Here is a 10,743-nt window from a genome sequence, read left to right on the forward strand (position 1 = left end):
GTAGCTGGGATTACAGAGGAGAGCACCAGTGCCCGGCTATGCCTGAACTTTGGTCACACGATGGAAAGGCCGGCTCGTCCTCTGACTGGACACATGGCACAGGGTCCCCCAGCCCAGGGATTCGCGCCAAGGCACGCAGACACCGAGACTCTCCCTCCTCTCTCTCTCTCTCTCTCTATCTATCTCCCCCTCCCTCCGTCTCCCCCTCTCGTTCTGTCTTGTCATGGCTCCATGGTTCTGGTCCACTTCTGTCCACTTCTGGACAGCGCACCGTGCTATCTTAGGACGTCTTGCCTGCAAGTTTTGGCCACTGGCGTCATTTTTGTCATTATTTTTGTCATCGTTTTTGTCTCTGTCTTTGTCATTGTTTGGTGTTGGTGCTTCATCCGCACCTGCGGCCCTTCTGGCTCCTGTGTTGCCCAGGAGCACGTCTGTAATTCCAGCACTCAGGAGGCCGGGCCAAAGATCTTGAGTTCGAGGCCAGCCTGGACTGGACCTTATCTCAAAATAATAATAATAATAATACTTTGAAAATCACAATCGGGGTGACATTCATAGAACATAAAATTACCTTGTTTTGGCGGTACTGGGATTTGAACTCGGGGCCTGCTTGCTAGGGAGGCTCTCCACTGCTTGAGCCGCTCCGCAGCCCTTTGTCTGCATTCTCGTTTTTGAGACAGGCTGAACGATTTTGCTCGGGGTTGGCCTCGAACTTGCGATCCTCCTGAGGAGCCGGGATTACAGACATGCACCACCACACCGGTCTGACTTTTCTTCAGCTTCCCAAAGTTAAGCCTTTCAAATTCCCAAAATAAACCGAAAAGATATTTTTCTTGCAAATCTTCCATGAACGTAATTTAATATAAGGCACAAGCTAATAAAATAGAGACCATATTTATGGCAGTAGCACAACAGAAAAGCAAGAGCATTTTAGCCCAGGAAAAATGAAAATAAAACAGAAATAAGATGAAGTTATGTTTTGTGCATAGATAACCCGAAGGTGAATAATGATGCCTTGAGCAGCTTTTAATGTGGGGGGAATTATTTAGTTGCAGCAAAGTAGGAGGTGATGAGTTTCATGAAGGTTTTGCGAGTTCAGAACGAAGGGTCTTTTTTGGGTCAGCACTGGGGTTTGAACTCAGGACCTTGCACTTGCTAGGCAGGAGCTCTAACACTTGAGCCACTCCACCAGCCATTTTCACTTTAGTGATTTTTTCCAGATGGGGTTTCAGATTTTCCCCTGGGCTGCCCTTAGACCTCCATCCTCCTATCTGAGCCTCTGGGACAACAGGCATCAGCCACTGCTCCTGGCTTGTTGGTGAAGATGGGGTCTCACTAGAACTTTGAGCCAAGGCAAAACTGGAGCCTGGACCCTCCCCATCGCCACCTCCCGAGTGGCTGGGATTACAGACGTGCACCTCTGCGCCCGGCCCCTCAGCTCGTTTCTCAAGGAAGACACAACCTGAGTGTGATCTTTCCATCTCTGTGTGTGCCACAGACACAGCGGGGCAAATGTCCCTTCTCTGAAAAGTGGCAAGTGGCCGTCACTCCTGCTCTCTTCTTAGGAAGCCTCACGGGGCCAGACACTGTTGAGTAATGAGAGAGAACCAAGGTCTGCAGAATCTCCAGAGACGGACGCTGAGTGGAAAAAGCCAGGTCCCGAGAGGTGGCCCACTGCGCAGTGGCACTCGTGTAAGGTTCTTGTGATGACAAAAATAATGGAATGGAGAATGGGCTGGCGGCACTGGGTCACGTAGCCACAGGAGGGGGGAGGGGGGCTGTGGGGCGTCCCTGACTCAAGTGCTGGTGTCCTGTGGTGGTCGGTGTGCGAGCAGGTGAAACCCACAGACCTGGGTGCGTGCGACACACATACACGGACACAAAGCTGGCCCTGGGTCGGCTCGGGACCGCGTCGGGTGACTCTGGGGATGTGACATGGCCCTTCAGTGCTTCAAGATGCTGCTAGCGGGAGGCTGGGGACAAAGGGCCGCGGGGACCTCTGTGTGTCACCTCTTGGAGTTCAATGTGACTGTCATAAAAAGACTTTTCTTTTGGCAGTACTGGGGTTCGAACTCAGGGCCCTTACCTTGCGCCACTCCACCAGCCCTTTTTGGTGATGGGTTTTTGCCCAGAGCTGGCTTTGAACCTCGATCCTCTTGAGTGGCTGGGATTACAGGCGGGCGTGAGCCATGGCTCCCGGCTGGCGCTTTCTCCCTCTCTCTCTCTCCCTCCCTCCCTCCTTCTGCAGGGTGTCCATGGGTGCCATCGGTGGCAGTGTTGGCTCGCCGTCCTCTGCTCTGCAGCCCTGGGCCTGCCCCGCTTTGTCCCTCCCGGGCTGGCCGCCAGGTCGCAGTGGAATGATGTGGACACCTGGACACGTGCACACGTGGACACGTGGCCGCTCCCGGCTGTGGATCTCAGCGTTGGTCACCGTGTCCTCCTCTCTGTTGGGCTCTGCGCTGTGGGAACGCTGAGAGCCGACAGTCACACCAGGTCGGATGAATCCCGGGCAGCGTCCCCGCTGATCTGTCCCCCTCAGTGTGGACGCGGGGACAGGGTCGCGTCTCCCTGCAGGCCGGCCGGCTGCTCCGGCCTCACAGTTTAATTCGCGGAGGGGGCGGGAGGGGCTTTTGGTTTGGGTTTTTGGTGTTCTGGTTTTTACTTGGCTGTACTGGGATTTGAACCCGGGACCTCACGCTTGCGAGGCAGGCACTGTGCCACAGAAGCCGCTCCACAGCCCTGTGTGCTCTGGTTATTTTACAGATGGGGTCTCACTTTTTTTGTGCCTGGACGGTGACCGTCCTACTTATGCTCCCACGGAGCTGGGGTGCCACCACACCTGACCACTGGTTGAGATGTGGTCTCACAAACTTTTTGCCTGGCCTGGCCTCAAACCAAGATCCTCCCGCTCTCTGCCTCCCGAGGAGCTGGGATTATAGACGTGGGCCACTGCGCCCGGCTCTGAAGCAACTATTTTTATTTTTGTCTGTAAATCCCATGAACCGCTGGACTACCATTCTCAGTACAGCGGAAAAAAAAAACAACAAAGGCTGAAACGCCATTCCCGGGGAGCCAGAAAGCTCAAATTTTGTTAGGAAAGCCTCACCGGCAGGGAAAGGGCCACCAGATGCCTTCGCGGCGGGTCAGTGGTCACCATGTGGCCACCACCATCCCCTTCCTGTCTCTGCTCCTCTGCAGGAGAACGAGGCACAGAGCTCGCTCGCTCGCTCGCAAACGGCCCAGGGAAGTCCCTGCAATGACGGGGGATTACAGCCACCCATAAATATTTATGACGAGCCGTCTCCGCCTTCTGTGGGTGTCACACGCCAGACATCTGCCACCAAACCAAACCCGAGACACAGGCTGCACAGCTGAGACGCAGACTCGGCTGACACGCTGAAGAAAACAAGAAAAGTAGTGTTTGCAAAGTGACTTTGCGTTAAGGGTTTCTTTAAAGTCAGGAGCTCTGCCTCTTAAGTCTCAGCCCAGCCCTTCTGCTTTCGTTGTTTTTCACACAGGGACTTGCTTTCTTGTCTTGTTTTGTGTTTTGCTGGGGATAGCCTCAGACCAAGATCCTCCTACCTCTGCCTCCTGGGTAGCTGGGATTACAGATGTAACCACCTTGCCTGGCTTGTTTATGGAGATGAAGTCTCAGCAAGTTTGTGCCCGTGTTGGCTTTGTTTAAAACTGTGATCTTCCCGTTCTCTGATTCCTGAGTAAATGGGGTTACAAGCATGTACAACCATGCCCGGCCTCTGTTTTTTGTTTGGCTTTTTTTCTGTAATGGGACTGGGGTTTTGAACTCAGGGTTTCGCACTTGCAAAGCAGGCTCTCTACCAGTAGAGCCACTCCTCCAGTCCATTTTGCGCTGGTTGTTTTGGAGATGGTGTCTCTCAAACTAGTTACCCAGGCTGGCTTTGAAACTTTGATCCTCCTGATCTCATCCTCCCCCATGCTGGGATTACAGACGTGCCCCGCCTCACCTGGCAAGGGGCTTATTTCCCTCAAATTCCTTCACCATCCTCCCCCAGGGCTCAGAGGACGCCCGGCCCCACAGAGTCACGTGTCTGTCTGTCCCTTTTCGATCTGAGTCCCGAGTCTGTCCTGGTCACCAGCTCCCAGGTGTGGGGAGGGAGCTTGGGGACACAGCCCGCCTGGCACTGGCACTTGGCACTTGGCGTCTGTCCTGGAGCACGGCCGGCAGTTGTCCCACCTGCTGCAGAAGGAGCGTCCCTTCCTCTTGTTTACTCAGCACTCCACACACATATGGCTCGGGGAAGCAATTACGCTGGCTTCGTGGAGAGGGCTGTCCCTGTCCCTGTCCCCATCGTCCCAGTCCTGTCCCAGTCCCCAGGCTGCAGGCCAGGGAACCTGCAGGGCTCCAGCTGCACGAGAACAAGAAGGGAGCTCCTCCGTCGCGGTCAGGCTGAGATGGGTCCAGCTGACCATGGGACATCAATGGCTTCTGTACTGAGAGCCCTGGAGCCTCCGGCTGGAGGGAAGGAGGCTCAGGAGCAGAGGCCTGAGGCTGCCCCGAAGGCTTCTTGGGTTCCCGAATGCCCTGGGGGGCCACAGGATGCAGGCGATTCCAGAAACTGGGACAGGCCACTGGACTCTGCTGGCCACTCCCATGGTCACTGTCCCCTGGCCACTGCCTCTAATGAGTTCTCCCTGCCCCCCACCCACCCACCAGCCACCCGGCACTGCGGGCTCAGCAGAGTGGAGAGACTCGGCTTTCTTATTTCAGCACGGCCAAAGAAAGAAATACTTCCTTTTGTGCAGCACTGGGATTTGAACTTGGGTTTTGCGCTTCCCATGCGCCTGACCACGCAAGCCGCTCCTCCGGCCCGCTTGGGTTTTAGGTGACTTTTGGATAAAGCTTTGTGATTTTGCCCAGGGTCGGCCTTGGATCACAGTCCTCCTACCTGCGGCCTCCTGTGTAACTGGGACCAGAACTGTGCACCACCAGGCCTGGCCCCCAAGCCTGTTCTATTTTGTAAGTAATTTATTTTTATTACGATTGCTGAGGATGGGACCCAGAGCCTTGCATTCTACCGGTGAGCCACACCGCAGCCCCGTCTTGTTTGTGAATCCTCCAGCTACGCCATTTTTATTGTATTTAGTAGTTGCTGAAATTTACTCAGATCTGTGCTCTTCCTCCTCCTCCTCCTCTTCTCCTTCTTCCTGCCGTACTAGGATTTGAACTCAGGGCCTTCACCTTGAGCCACTCCTCCAGCCCTTTATTGTGATGGGTTTTTCAAGATAGGGTCTCACAGACTATTTGCCAGGCTGGCTTTGAGCCGCAATCCTGATTCTGCCTCTTGAGTAGCTGGGATTACTGGTGTGAGCACCGGCACCCCATTCTTCTTGCCTCTCGCGTCTCTTCTGCAATATGCTCTGGACGTTTGGTCCACTCAAGCTCTCTTAGAGGGAACATCCCTCTTTGGAAATGTCTGTCTGTCTTCAACTGAGACAGACAAAACGAACCCACTGCCCCCACAGGGTTGGCCGACACAGAGCACTGTTAAATGCTATCAGGTCACCGTGAATGTTGACGAGTGGACCTTTCGTGTCCATCTTCCTTGAATAAGCCGAGATGCCCCCAGGCTGTTTGACTCCCCGATTGACAGCTGTGACATCTTCCCTGGTCCTGCAGTCCTCCAGTGGAGGACCAAGCGGCCGGCCTGACTGCCCTCAGGGCTGCCCAGCTGCTTTAAACAAACACTCCAGGGTCACCTTGAGGAAGCCACGACAACCACAGCTGCTTGCTGCCCAGCACAGCTCTGTCCCAGCCGTGACCATCACAAACTGCTTGTGCTGGACGTTTGGAGGTCACAAGCCTGGGTGAACTCAGCAGCCATTCTCATCCCCGCCAGAGGGGGCGCACTTCCCCTGGTGGACCAACGGAAAGCCTGTGATTGGTGGAAACAAATGAAGGACTGTGCTGTGATTGGTGCAAACATGGCCCTTCATTTGCATGAAGAGCTATGCCATGATTGGTGCAAACACCTTTGCCACACCCCCTTCCTGAGTATATAAGCAGACTTCGGGCTCACTTTCCCACTCAGCCCGAGACACCTTCCTGCGAGGCAGATGGGGGCAGCAGCCCCTGGGGACTTTGCAAGCGTGCAATGAGGGGCAGCAGAGATGGCAGAGATCCCGAGAGTGGAGGAAGCAGAGAGAAGTTGAGATGAGGGTGGAGAGCGGGAACAGGAGAACCGGCTGTAAGGGGGTGAAAAGCTGTAAGGCCCTGGAAGCTGCCAGGCCTGAGGGCCCAGGGGCTCAGACACCTCAGGTCCAGGAGCCGTCACATCTGTCACTGTACAGCTCAGCGTCCAGCCACCTGGGCCTGGGGCTTTCAAGGGACAGGGACTGCCAGCACCGGGAGAGCTGCTCACCCACTCTGAATTCTATGTGGGTAGAGCAGAAAGACCCGGTCAGCTGACTGGCCACCTGAAAATGGCTTCCCAAGGCGTGAGAGGTTCAAGCTCAGCCTCTGCCTCCACAGATTCAGCCAGCTGCAGAGCAAAACCGTTCAGAAAAAAACTCCCAGACAATTCCAAACCCGTTCTTCTGTACTCCAGGCCTGACGCTGAATCCTGCAGATGAAGGAGTTTTGGGGGCGCAAATGCTATGTAATTTGTTTTTCAATACTGGATTTGAACTCAGGGAGGGCCTCAAACTTGCTAGGCAGGTGCTCTACCAGCAAAAAAATAAAATGAACGGAGCAGAGCTTGTGGACCCACGCCTGAAATCGCAGCACTTGGGAGAGGCTGAGGCAGGAGGGTTGTGAGTTCGAGGTCAGTGTGGGCTATGTAACGAGACACCACCTTAAAAAAATGAATTCGTCACCCTCCTTCCTCGTCGCAGGCAGCAAACCTCCTTGCTGCATGGACAGCGTCTTAGGAAGGCTTTTCACGTCCTGCGTGGCAGTCTCCAGCCACCCAGAGAGGCTTGTGACCGAGTGACTTTACAACTGGGGGACAGAGCCCAGCCCAGAGGACAAGCTGAGGCCTGTAACCACCATGAAGCTGAGCGGTGACTCGTCGTCAGCTGAAAGCAGAACGGTGTCTTAAAGTAAGCACAGGCTCCCGTGCCCAGGACCAAAAATAACGACAGTGACCCAGGAGAAGCAGGCCGGCCAGCACAGGCATCAGAGAGACATCCAGAATGGCATCCTGCTCACTTTACCAGGTTCTCGAGGGAAAGACTTTCTGAGCAGAATTTTGGGTGTTTATTCCTGGAATTTCCTCTTCCTTCCTCCCTCCTTTCCTTTCTTCCAGCAGCACTGGGATTTGAACTCAGAGCCTCACACTCGCCAGGCAGGGGCTCTGTCACTTGAGCTGCACCACCAGCCCTTTTTTCTTCAGTTATTTTTCAGATAGGGTCTTGCTTTTTTTCTCTCTCTTCTTTTCTTTCTTTTTTTTTTTTTTTGGTAAAACTGGGATTTGAACTTAGGACTTCACACTTGCAAAGCAGGCAGTCTACTGCTTGAGCCACTCTCCAGTCCATTTTGCTCGGGTTATTTTTGGAAATGGGGTCTCAAGAACTATTTGTCCAGGCTGGCTTTGAACCAAGAGCCTCTCAATCTCAGCTTCCCAAGTGGCTGGCATTACAGGCGTGAGCCACAGAGCCTGGCCTGTGCACAACATCCTTCAGAAACTGCCCACCTACCTCTGTGGACGCTGGACACCTCCCACCTGCAGGCGCTCCAGTGAGGCTGGCGGCCTTGGCTCAGAGCCTCCCCTCCGTCCTCCTGGCCCCCGGTCTCGCAGCCATGAGTGAAGGAGGCCAAGTCAAGGAAGACCCAAAGCCAGAGTTTCCAGAGAGAAGTGGTTTTGTGTTTGACTCCATCTCATGGGAGCCAGGGCCCCGATTGTTTCACGGGGAGGTCAGAGAAAGGGGACAAAGGGAGGCCCCACCCCCATCCCCAGCCGGCACCTGGGTACCAGATGTTCCTGTGTGGATGGCCACTGCAGTGGAGGCCGGGTTTTTCTCCTTCCCTGCCTCGCCTCTCAGGCCACTACAGCCTTCCCTGCCTGATGTGCTCAGGCAGGTCCTGAGGGGCTGACGGACCTGCTGAGGCCTGGCCCTGGTCTCACAGCGGCGGGGTCCATTGGCCCCCAGGGTGCGGGCATGGATCTCCAAAGTTGGAGCCTTTGCTGTCTGTCCCCATGGTCAGCGGAATAAGGAGGGAGGTGTGAGGACCTCGCCTGCAGTACTGGGGTTTGAACTCAGGGCCTTCACCTTGAGCCACTCCACCAGCCCTTTTTTGTGATAGATTTTTTTGAGATAGGGTCTCATGAGCTAATTGCCTGGGCTGACCTTGAACCGTGATCCTCCTGATCTCTGCCTCCTGAGTAGCTGGGATTACAGGCATGAGCCACTGCACCCAGCTGTAAGGACATTCTTGAGTTCCCTGAATGGGGGAATAGGTGAGGAAGCAGAGAGAAAGAAGAGGAAAAACGTCTTTTTAAAACTGGCATAACTGCCAGGAGTGCCTCACACCTGTAATCCCAGCTACTTGGGAGGCAGAGGTAGGAGGATCACAGTTTGAGGCCAGACCAGGTAAAAATTTGAGACCCTACCTGACAAATAATTCAAGCAAAAAGGGCTGGCGGAGTGCCCAGCAAGTGTGAGGCCCTGAGTTCAAATCCCAGTGCTGCCAAAAAGAAGAAAGGAAGGAAGGAAGGAGTGGGGGGGGGGAAGGAGGGATGGGGGGAAGGAAGAAAGAGAGGCTGCCTCTGCCCTGCCGAGCTCTTTTATGACTGGGCTTGTTTCAGATTTCAAATGATTTGGGATCAGTTCTCATTTTTTTTTTTTTGCTTTGAAAAGTAGCAAAAATTAATTAATCCATGGCCTGCTCTAACAGCCAAAGTTAATAGAAATTTTAATAAAAACACCACCTCAGTAGCCTCCCGATTATTCTAATAAGTGCAAAAGTAGTCTAGAATTATAGACAGAAAAACTAATGGAGGCGCAGATGGCAGGGACCACGGTGCTTGGACAAAGGCCCCCCGAGGGCCTTTCAATGCTGCCCCCTCGTTCCCTGGCTGGTTTTTAATTATTTGATTATTTTTATGCAATGCAAAAAATGGGGTGCTCACTTCAGCCACACAGAGACTAAAATTGGAACGACGCAGAGACGACTAGTACATTCCCAGTGCCAGGATGACACGAAAATTTGCAACGCAGTCCATTTTTTAAAAAGGGGGGAGGTGAGTAAAGCACGGCGGTTCACGCCTGTCAAGTCCCAGCTGCTCAGGAGGCACAGACTGGGAGGATCGAGGTCCAAGTCCAGCCTAGTCAAGTGTTAGTGAGACCCCATCTTGATCGATGAGCCAGGGTGGTGGGCGTGTTTGTAATTCCAGCTAGGTGGAAGGCAAAGGAAGGAGGATTAAGAACTGAGGTCAGCTCTGGCAAAAATGCAAAACCCTACCTGAAAGACGACGCACCACAAATAAAAAAGGAATGGCTGGGGCCGGGGCTTAGTTCAGTGGCGGAGGCCCTGAGTTCCGACCACAGAAGGGAGGCCAACTGAGAAGGACCCACAAGGACCAAAAGGGACCCATGAAACCAGGAAAGCAGAAAGCAGGACCTGGCCAGGACCTGCTGGGCCCCACGTCCCTGGCTGCTCCCCCAAGCTGTGTGCCCTTGCGGGTTGCCATCGCAGGACCCCACGGTTGCCACAGAAAACTGGGAACTTCCACTGTGACTGAAGTGGACACAGCCACGGCCACAGAGTCTTTTCCTCTACTACCCCCCACCCCGTGTTGTTTTATTATATTCATTTATTTTGCTTTGTTTTACCTTTTAGACAGCACTGGGATTTTAACTCAGGGCCTCACACTTGCTAGGGTCTCAGGAATTATTTGCCCAGGCTGGCTTTGAACCGCGATCTTCCTGATCTCTATCTCCTGAGCAGCTGGGATTACAGGAGTGAGCGCCAGCACCTGGCTCACCTGCTTTGTTTGGTTTTTTAGTGATGCTGGGATTTGAACTCAAGGCTTCACACTACAGGCAGACTCTCTACTGCTTGAGTAACACCTGGCCCTTCCCCCACACACTGGTTATTTTGGAGATGGGGTCTCTCTTTTTGTCTGGGCTGGACTCACACTGTCATCCTCCCCATCTCCACCTCCCTCGTGGCTGGGAATACAGGAGTGAGCCCCCATGCCCGGCTCGCTCTCCATTCTAGGATGTTCTGCGCAAATCACTTGCTCACGTAGCGGGGACCCCGCTCTCAGCACCGAGCTGCACATGGCGGCCACAGCCCCTGGGCCCCACGGCCTCAGTCTCCTTCCTCTACCATCCGAGCTGCAGTCAATTCTTCTGTCCCTCAACTGGGACCTCACCAAGTCACACAGAGACAGACAGTGAAGCCCCTTGGCACAAGGCCGCACAGCCCATGACAGCTGCGAGGAAACCGGCGGGAGGCCCTGGCCGGTCAGCTGTGCACTTGGTGATGTTGGATGGTAGTGAGGAGGACTCTCCCGTAGTGACACAGCCCGAGAGCCAGGCACAAATCAGACGCCACTCGGGAATTAACTCACTGGGCCCCGAGATCCCAAAGTCACGTCCCCAGGCCCATGGGCCTCTTCCCGCGCTCAGAGAAGCGCTGTGGCCGGCTGTGACCTCACGGGACAGCGGGGGCACCCTTTATCCTTGTCACCTTTGGTCCCCCCAAACCAAGCAAGTCACCCAGCCAAGAGAGAAAGGACCCCGGCCCTGCGATGGTGGCAG

At 54.4% G+C, this 10,743-nt stretch overlaps 1 non-coding gene across 1 annotated transcript; it reads left to right on the forward strand.

Moving 5' to 3' along the window:
- The first annotated feature begins 9,097 nt into the window (after positions 1-9,097).
- On the forward strand, positions 9,098-9,206 carry LOC141424462 (U6 spliceosomal RNA). Its single transcript, XR_012449381.1, has one exon. It is a non-coding gene; the product is annotated as a U6 spliceosomal RNA (small nuclear RNA).
- The last annotated feature ends 1,537 nt before the right edge of the window (positions 9,207-10,743 follow it).

This window comes from Castor canadensis, chromosome 6, assembly GCF_047511655.1.
Source record: "Castor canadensis chromosome 6, mCasCan1.hap1v2, whole genome shotgun sequence".
NCBI classification, from domain to species: domain Eukaryota; kingdom Metazoa; phylum Chordata; class Mammalia; order Rodentia; family Castoridae; genus Castor; species Castor canadensis.